Source organism: Arachis hypogaea, chromosome 12 (assembly GCF_003086295.3).
Source record: "Arachis hypogaea cultivar Tifrunner chromosome 12, arahy.Tifrunner.gnm2.J5K5, whole genome shotgun sequence".
NCBI lineage: Eukaryota > Viridiplantae > Streptophyta > Magnoliopsida > Fabales > Fabaceae > Arachis > Arachis hypogaea.
In genome coordinates this window covers 60,491,833-60,501,755 of record NC_092047.1, presented here as the reverse complement: position 1 = coordinate 60,501,755, position 9,923 = coordinate 60,491,833, and positions in this window count along the sequence as shown.

The following is a 9,923-nucleotide window of genomic DNA, read 5'->3' as shown; positions in this document are numbered from 1 at the left end:
CTTTAGCTCACTTATTGTCCACCCAAGAGCTGTCTTGTGTGTCCTTAATACTTGGATGAGTGCTTTTTCTTCCTGTGGCTCTAAGACAGAGCTTATAATCACAGGATAAGTATCTCCATCATCAAGAAATGCGTATCTCAAGGAGGATGGTAATGGCTTGAGCTCGAGTTTAGAAGGCTTGTCCTCCTCTTTAGGAGTTTTTAGAGGCTCCTTTATTTCCCCTGACTCCTCTAACTCAAGCTAAGCATCATAAAAGATGTCATTCAACTCTTCTTCAAGCCCCTTAGCCATATTCACCTCTTCAACCAGGAAATCAATGATATCAATACTCATACACTACTCTGGAGAGTCTGGATGTTGTATGACTTTGACAGCATTTAGTACGAACTCATCCTCATTGACTCTCAAGGTTACTTCTCCTTTCTAAATGTCAATGAGGGTCCGTCCTGTGGCTAGGAAGGGTCTTCCTAGAATGAGGGTTGCACTCTTGTGCTCATCCATTTCCAGAACCACAAAGTCTCTGGGGAAAGCAAAAGGTCCAACCCTAACAATCATATCCTCAATCACACCTGATGGAAGCTTCACTGAGCCATCAGCATGTTGAAGACATATGCGGGTTGGTTTAATTTCATGAGTTAAACAAAGTTTCTTTATTAATGATGCAAGTATTAAGTTAATACTTGCTCCAAGGTCACGTAGGGCTGTCTTTGCAGGCATCCCCTAAGGTGCAGGGTATCGTAAAGCTCCCAAGATTTTTGAGTTTCTCTGGTAAGCTCTTTTGAATTACTGTACTGCACTCTTCAGTGAGGAAGACTGTTTCTGCCTCTCTTCAGTCCTTCTTATGACTTAGGATGTCCTTTATGAATTTGGCATAAGAAAGTATCTGTTCAAGAGCCTATGCAAAAGGGATTTTGATCTCAAGTGTCTTGAGATAATCTACAAAGCGGGCAAACTGTTTATCCTTTTCCACTTGACGGAGCTTCTGAGGATATGGCATCTTAGCTCTATACTCATCAACCTTGGTTGATGTAGGTTAGATGCCTACAGAATTGGAAGGGGGGTTAGTAGCTTGTTTAGGAAGGGCCTTATCAGCATTTGCATGTGCCTGATCATCCCTGGTTGGGCGTTCAACGCCAGGAACACTATTCCCTTGTGGGCATTCAATGCCAGGAGTGGGCGCCCCTTCTTGGCGTAAAACGCCAATATCATTCCCTCTTGGACATGCAACGTCCTCAGAGGTGTCTTGAATAGTAGTCTGGTTGTCCTCTGTCAGCTTTTCTTCTTCTGGTCTCTTATTGCTCTGAAGTTGAGTGTTCAATATTTTACCACTCCTCAACTGGATTGCTTGACATTCATCTTTTATCTGCTTAGATCATTATTGGCTTGTTTGACTCAGCTGGGCTTTTACATTCTTGTTAGAAGCCTGAGTTTCTTGCAAAGTCTCTTGCAAGTCTAGCAACTGCTGTGCAAGGGCATGTAGCTGCTGAGTCAATGGGCCATCTTGTTCTAGAGGGTTAGATTCAGCAGATACTGCCTTAACTTCTCCTTTTATGGAAGTCTCACCACCCGAGTATGGATGCTGGTTCATGGCAACTGTCTTAATAAGTTCATGAACCTCTTCAATTATTTTTCTTATATGTATAGAGCCACTAGCAGAGTAGTCTAGAGACATCCTGGACATGTCTTTAAGGCCATAATAGAAGATGTCTAATTGCACTATTCTGAAAATATTTCAGTGGGGCATTTTCAGAGCATTCTCCTATACCTCCTCCAGGCATCATGAAGAGATTCATTGTCCTCTTGCTTGAAGCCTTGGATGTCCAGCCTTAACTGGGTTAATTTCCTTAGGGGAAAGTATTGATTCAGAAACTTGTCTACTACCTGCTTCCATGTTTTCAAGCTAGATTTGGGTTGGTTATCTAACCACCTCTTTACTTGATCTCTTACAGCAAAAGGAAAGAGTAGCTGTCTGTAGACATCCTGATCTACTCCCTCAGTGTGTACTGTGTCAGCAACTTGTAAAAGTTTGCCAGAAACTCAGTAGGTTCTTCCTATAGAAGTCCAGAGTATTAGCAGTTTTGCTACACCAGAATTATGAGCTGAGTATTTAGCTCAAAATTACTTGCTCCAATGGAAGGTATACTAATACTTCTCCCATAGAAGTCAGAAGTGGGGGCCATATAGGACCCCAAAGTTCTTCTGAACTGTTCATTCCCATTTGGGTTCATGGTGAAAGAAAGGTAGGAGAAAGAAGTAAAAAGAAACTAGAATTAAATTATTTTTGTTTTTATTTTATTTATTAATTAAATTCAAAAATAAGAACTAATTAATTAAAAAGAATTAAAAATTAAATAGATTATTTTCAAAAAAGAAGATAGAGAAAAAGAAGAGAAGTTTTTGAAAATAGAAGAGAGAGAAATTAGTTAGGAAGTTTTGAAAAAAGAAAAAAGAGAAAACAAGTAACTAATTAAGAAAGATTTGAAAATAAGATAAGATTTGAAAAAGATTTTATTTTAAAATTTGAAATTTGAATTAGATAAGATAAGATTTTGAATTTTAAAATTTGAATTTTTAATTTTTTATTTTGAATTTGAAACAAGATAAGATAAAGATTTGAAATTAAATGAAAGATAACAAAAGATAAGATAAAGATTTGAAAAAGTTTGGAATTTTAAATTTTAAAAGAAAGATAAGATAAGATATAATCAAATTAAAAGAAAGAAAGATATGATAAGATATAAAAAGATACGATTTGAAATTTGATTCTTGAAATTAGGAAAAGATAAGATAATGATTTTGAAATTAAAATTTGAAATTGTGTTTGAAATTTTCGAAAGTAATTTTGAAATAAAGATAGAAAAGATATATATATATATATATATATATATATATATATATATATATATATATGTATGTATTATTTTTTTTAATTAATGAAGAAAGAGAAAAATAACTAAAAGACACCAAACTTAAAATTTTTAGATCTAAGACTCTAAATTTTCAAAAATTAAGAGAACAAACACAAAAAGACACCAAACTTAAAACTTTTAAGATCAAAACACGAAAAGAAACAAGAACAACTTGAATACCAAGAAAGAACATAAAGAACAATTCAAAAATTTGAAGAAACAAAGAACACACAAAGGACACCAAACTTAAAGATTGACACAAGACTCAAACAAAAGACACCATTTTTGAAAATTTTTTTGAAAAGAAGCAAGAAAATTTGAAATTTTAACAAGAACAAGAACAAAGACTCAAACAAAAAAGATAAAGATCAAAAAGAAAAGAAAAAGGTTTTTGAAAATTTTTTGATTTTTTCGAAAAAAAAAAAAAAATAAAAGACTCAAACAAAATTAAAAAGTACCTAATCTAAGCAACAAGATAATTCGTTAGTTGTCAAACTCAAATAATCCCCGGCAATGGCGCCAAAAACTTGGTGCGCGAAATAAGAACTCACACAACTGAACCAGCAAGTGCATTGGGTCATCCAAGTAATACCTGAGGTGAGTTAGGGTCGATCCCACGGAGATTGTTGTTTTGAATCAAGCTATGGACACCTTGTAGATCTTAGTCAAGTGATTAGAAAAGATAGTTTGTTGAGATAAATGCATAAAACAGGAATAGGGATGAAATTGCTTAATTTGAGTGAAACCAGTAATAAGAGAACGGTTGAGGCTTCGGAGATGCTTCATTTTTCTGGATCAACCTTTCCTACTGTCTTTCTCCAACTGTGAGTGATTCTTTCCATGGAAGGATGTAAATGATCAACACCGGTTTAATGGCCACCAATCTTCCTCCTTCAGGCCGAACGCCAGGTTTAGTGTGCGCCTAATCTGAATGAGGATGAAGCTCCTGCAGTTCATCCCCTTGGTGATCCTACTCAAAACGCCACAGACAAGGTCGAATCTTCCGAATCAGAGAATGTTGCTGATAAACCCCAATTTTGGGGTTTATATTGTGTAGAATTTGAGGGATTTTGTCAATATTTTCTGCACTTATTCACAAGAAATGCATGGTTTTGTGTTCTCTTCCTAATATTGCTTCATGATGAAAAGCATGCTTCTTTTGCCTTAGAATTGCTATATTTTGATCCTCTTTTATTGCCATTCGATTCCGTGACATGTTTGTTGAGTGATTTCAGAATTTATAGGGCAAGAATGGCCTAGAAGAGAGAAAGAAAGCATGCACAAGAGGAAGGAACATGAAGATTTGGATTTTGGAAACTTTAGCATGGACGCGCACGCGCACCTCGCGCACACGCGTGGATGTGGACAGCTGGAGGTGGCGTGCTAAGATCGGCGCATCCATGCAGATTAGAGAAATCTACAACGGCGCGCACACGTACATGGCGTGCATGCGTGGATCACAAAATCAAACGGCGTGCACGCACACATGGTGCATACGCGCGACAAGCTGCACGTGACCTCATTAAAGGAAATCGTGCCTGGCGATTTTTGAGGCTCAAAAGGCCCAAATTCAAGCTGGTTTTGCATGGAAAAGACCCAAGGATGCTAGGGGGAAGGGGGGATCATTCATTCACACTTAGACATAATTTTTTAGCTAGTTTTTTGTTTTTGTTCTTCTAGAGAGAGAAACCCTTGTTCCTTTCTAGATCTAGTTTGATTTGATCTTCTCTTGTTAAATTCTGAATTGGATCTTGTTAATTACTAGTTTTGATTGTTTAATTTGAATTCCTTAGCATAATTTTGTTTAGATCTTGTGTTAGTTCTATGTTTTCTTGTCAATTGTCATTTTATACCCATTCCATGAATCTTGTGAATCTTGAATTGTTAATGTTACATTGATGATTTTCATGGTTAATTGTGTTATTTGAGTGATTGTATGTTGATAATTGTTAGTGGGTACTTGTTAATTTTAATTTAATTGCAATTTAAATATGTCTTTTAATAATGCTTACCATGTGTTCTTGAAATGTTTCCTTTGATTATGGAGTAGTTCTCTCTACTCTTGACCCCTTCCAAACCCCAAGGGCGGTCTCAACACCATCACTCTACGGTCGGGGACTACATTGGAGGAGATACCTCCTAGGGTCATGGAAGACATTCATGAAGAAGAGGTAATAGTTGAAGCTCCACATAAAGAAGAGGAGGTAGACAAAAGGCATGATGAATAAAGAGTAAGCCTTAAAGAACCCAAGAGGAAAGCTACAGTAGATGAGTCCATTCCTATCCCATTCCCTTCCATGGTGAAGAAGGCAAAGAAGACTCCAAAATTTGATTTGAACATGCTTCAAGTGTTCAAGAAGGTAGAGGTAACCATACCACTTCTTGATGCTATTCAACAAATCCCGAAGTATGCAAAATTTTTGAAAGACTTGTATACACACAAGGATAGGATAGGAGAGTTGGAGACATTATCCTTGGGTAGTTCAATTTCTTCCTTGATGGAACTTATTCCAAAAAAATGTGGTGACCCTGGACCTTGTTTGGTGTCTTGTTGTATTGGTGGGCGCATTTTTCATGACTGTATGTGTGATCTAGGAGCTTGTGTAAGCATCATGCCACTTTCAATCTTTGTGCGGTTGAATTTAGCTCCATTAAAGAAGTCGGCGGCGAAGTTTGCCTTAGCCGATAAGAGTTTGATCACTGTGATGGGAATAGCAGAAGATGTACTTATGGCAATCAAGGACTTGGTCTTTTCGGTTGACTTTTATATCCTTGAAATGCCCCCAACAGAAAATAGAAGCTCATCCTCCGTTCTACTTGGTAGACCCTTCCTTAAGACCTCTAAATTCAAGTTAGATGCCTTCACCGGCACATATTCCTTTGAGGTCGGAGACAAGACTATCAGGTTCAATTTGGAAGAAGCCATGGAGCATCCTCCCAAAGAGCATTCCGTTCTCCGATGTGATGTAATTGATGAAGTGGTAGCGAAAGTGCGAGAAGAAGACCACAACAAGTTATGCTACCCTATTGTTGAAGAGACGGATGACCAAGAAGATGAACAAGAGGAAGTTGTTGTAAGTGAACTCCGTGAGCTTGACGAAAAGGAACCTCAGCTTGAGGCAAAGAGTGAGTTGAAGCCTCTTCCATCTCATTTGAAGTATGCTTTCTTAGAGGTCAACGAAAAGTTTCCGGTCATTATTGCTAGTGAGCTTTCTAGTGAAGAAGAAGAGAAGCTCCTAGATGTTCTGAGAAAGTACAAGAAGGCAATTGGTTGAAGCCTAGCTAATATTGTGGGGATTGACCCCCGCAAGTGTATGCACTGTATATTTCTCCAAGAGGGAGCTCGGCCGGTCAGGCAACCGCAAAGGAGGCTCAACCTAACCATCCTTGATGTGGTTAAGAAGGAGGTTACTAGGCTACTTGATGCGGGTATCATATACCCAATTTCTGACAGTGAGTGGGTGAGCCCAGTTCAGGTTGTTCCCAAGAAATTGGGCATTACTGCGGTTAAAAAGGATGATGGAGAAGTGGTCACCAAGAGAGTACAAAATGCGTGGTGAGTATGCATCGATTATAAGAGATTGAACGCCGCTACAAGGAAGGACCACTACCTTTTGCCCTTTATCGACCAGATGTTGGACCGTTTGGCGGGTAAATCCCATTATTGCTTTCTTGATGGATTCACTGGTTACTTCCAGATTCATATTGCCCCGGAAGATCAGGAAAAGACCACATTCACTTGTCCTTTTGGCACCTTTGCTTACAAAAGGATGCCATTTGGACTATGTAATGCACCTGCTACTTTTCAGCGGTGTATGACGAGTGTCTTTTCCGATCTGATAGAGAATTGTCTGGAAGTCTTTATGGATGACTTCAGTGTTTATAGAACTTCATTTGACTGTTGCTTAGAGAACTTGGCCAAGGTCCTAGCTAGATGTGTTGACACTAACCTTGTCTTGAACTTTGAAATATGTCACTTTATGGTAAGACAAGGTATAGTGTTAGGACATGTAGTATCTAGTGAAGGCATTTCTGTAGACTCGGCCAAGGTTGATGTTATTGACAAACGGATTCTTGCTAATTCAGAATTTTGTAAAAAATAATCACATTGTAGGTATAGTTTCTAAACCAACAGAGAATCCTTTTGTACAAAAGTTTTGGTTCTCACTTAAACAAATCCAATAAAATTTATAACCGAAGTATTCAAACCTCAGGTCGTCTTCTCAAGGAATTGCAGGAAAGTATGATTTATTATTGGTTATAGAAAACAGTATAATTTTGGTTTTTTAAAATAAGGAACAGGTAATTTAAATGACAAGAAAAATAAATTAATAATAATAAAACCTCTTGGAAAGGTATAAGAACTTGAAGTCCTATCCTAGTTATCCTTATCAGGTGTGATGAGAATTGAATTCTGCTCCCACTTTAATTAACCCTTGTTAGACAAAGGAAAGTTAAGTGGACTAATTATTTTGATCCTCAAGTCCTAGTCAACTCCTATAGAAAGACTAGAGTTATTGGAGTACAAATTAACCAGCAGAGAATTCTAATTTCAATCAGCAGCTGAGCTTGATAACTCAAGTGTTACCAATTAGTTAACCAAAGTCAAAAGGAAAAAAATCTACTTGAATAAAAATGCCTTCAGATGGGAAGCAACAATAACATAAATAAAAGAAAGAAATCTTAAATCTGAAATACCTCAAACTGCATTAAATAGAATCTTCAAATCTTAACATGAAAAGTTCATAAGCCAATTTAGGAACATTAACAAGTAAAAGCATTGGAATAAATAAAAATAGAAGAGAAACATCAATTTAAAGGAACATAAAACCTGGCATTGAAGTAGTAATCATAAAATAAAATAAAAGGAATCCTAATCCTAAAACTTGAGAGAGAGGAGAGAGCCTCTCTATCTAAAAACTACATCTAAAACCTAAAATTATGTGAATATCCAAGTCCTCCCATGAATGAATGGATTCCCCTGATTTATAGCCTTTAATCTGTGTTTTTTGGGCCGAAAACTGGGCCAGAGACAGCCCAGAAATCGCTGGGGGCGAAATCTAACATGCTGATTTTTGTCACTGCGACGCATCCGCGTGGAGCACGCATTCGCGTTGCCTAGATGTACGGCCACTATGGTAAATTATATATCAAATCGAAGCCCCAAACGTTAGCTTTCCAACGCAACTAGAACCGCATCATTTGGACCTCTAAAGCTCAAGTTATGACCGTTTGAGTGCGAAGAGGTCAGGCTGGACAGCTTAGCAATTTCTTCAACTTCTTGCATTCCTTCCACTTTTGCATGCTTCCTTTCCATCCTCTAAGTCATTCCTGCCCTATGAACTCTGAAATCACTTAACACACATATCAAGGCATCTAATGGTAATAAGAGAGGATTAATATTAGCAAATATAAGGCCAAAGAAGCATGTTTTCAATCATAGCACAAAATCGGGAAGGAGAATGTAAACTCATGCAAATATTACGAATAAGTGGGTAAAGAGTTGATAAAAACCACTCAATTGAGCACAAGATAAACCATAAAATAGTGGTTTATCAGTTATCATCACTTTACCTCACCCCTCATCTGTGAGGGAGGTCCGCTCGTTTTTGGGACATGCAGGATTTTACATGCGCTTTATTAAAGATTTCAGCAAGATTGCTTTGCCATTGTCGCGCCTCCTCCAAAAAGATGTGGACGTTGAGTTTGACAGTGCATGTGTGAATGCGTTTGAAGAGTTAAGGAGAGTTCTTACCACAGCACCGATTGTGTGAGGCCCCAACTGGATGCTACCATTCGAGATAATGTGCGATGCGTCAAACTATGCTGTAGGTGCCGCACTTGCACAGCGCGATGGTAAACTCCCTTATGTCATTGCTTACTCTTCCAAAACATTGGATGCAGCACAATCCAACTATACCACTACAGAAAAGGAACTCCTAGCTATTGTTCATGCTTTAGATAAATTCAGATCTTATTTTCTAGGATCCAAGATAGTGGTATACACGGATCATGCAGCTTTGAAGTATTTGTTGACAAAGAATGAGTCAAAACCTAGACTCATACGTTGGATCTTGTTTTTGCAAGAATTCGACATTAAGATTAGGGACCGGAGTGAGTCTCAAAACTTAGTTGCGGATTATTTAAGCCGCCTTGAGAATTTAAAATTTGACCCATTTTCGATCAATGACTCATTCCCATTGGATAGTTTGCATGCTGTGTCGGATAGCTTTCCTTGGTTTGCACCAATGGCGAACTACTTGGTTGCAAAAATCTTCCCTCCTAACTTTTCTAAACACCAAAGAGACAAGTTGATGAGTAATTCCAAATATTACATTTGGGATGACCCTCACTTGTGGAAGAGGGGAGTGGACCAAGTAATTCGAAGATGTCTCCCGGAATCTGAAATCCAACCCATTCTTGAAGCTTGCCATTCATCCAAATGTGGTGGCCACTTTGACCCACAGCTGATGGCTAAAAAGGTGTTAGATTGTGGATTCTGGTGGCCAACCTTATTCAAGGATGCTAACTAATTCTGTGTGTCTTGCCATCAGTGTTAGAAGTCGGGAAACACGTCCCAAAGGGATGAGATGCATCAGCAACCTATGTTGTTCTGTGAGATATTTGATGTATGGGGCATTGACTTTTTGGGACCGTTTTCCAACTCAAGTGGGTATCTTTATATCCTGTTAGCAGTTGACTACGTGTCAAATTGGGTAGAAGCAATACCTACCCGCCTTGACGACACCAATACCGTCATTTCTTTTATTAGAAATAACATTGTATGCCGTTATGGGTCGCCACGAGCAATTGTGAGCGACCAAGGATCCCACTTTTGCAACAGAAAAGTAGAGACACTGCTCAAGCGCTATGGGGTATTGCATAAGGTTGCCACTGCTTATCACCCACAGACCAATGGACAAGCGGAAGTGTCCAACCGAGAGATTAAGAGAATCTTGGAGAAAGTGGTCAATCCACAAAGGAAGGATTGGAGCCTCTGGCTAGGAGATGCAC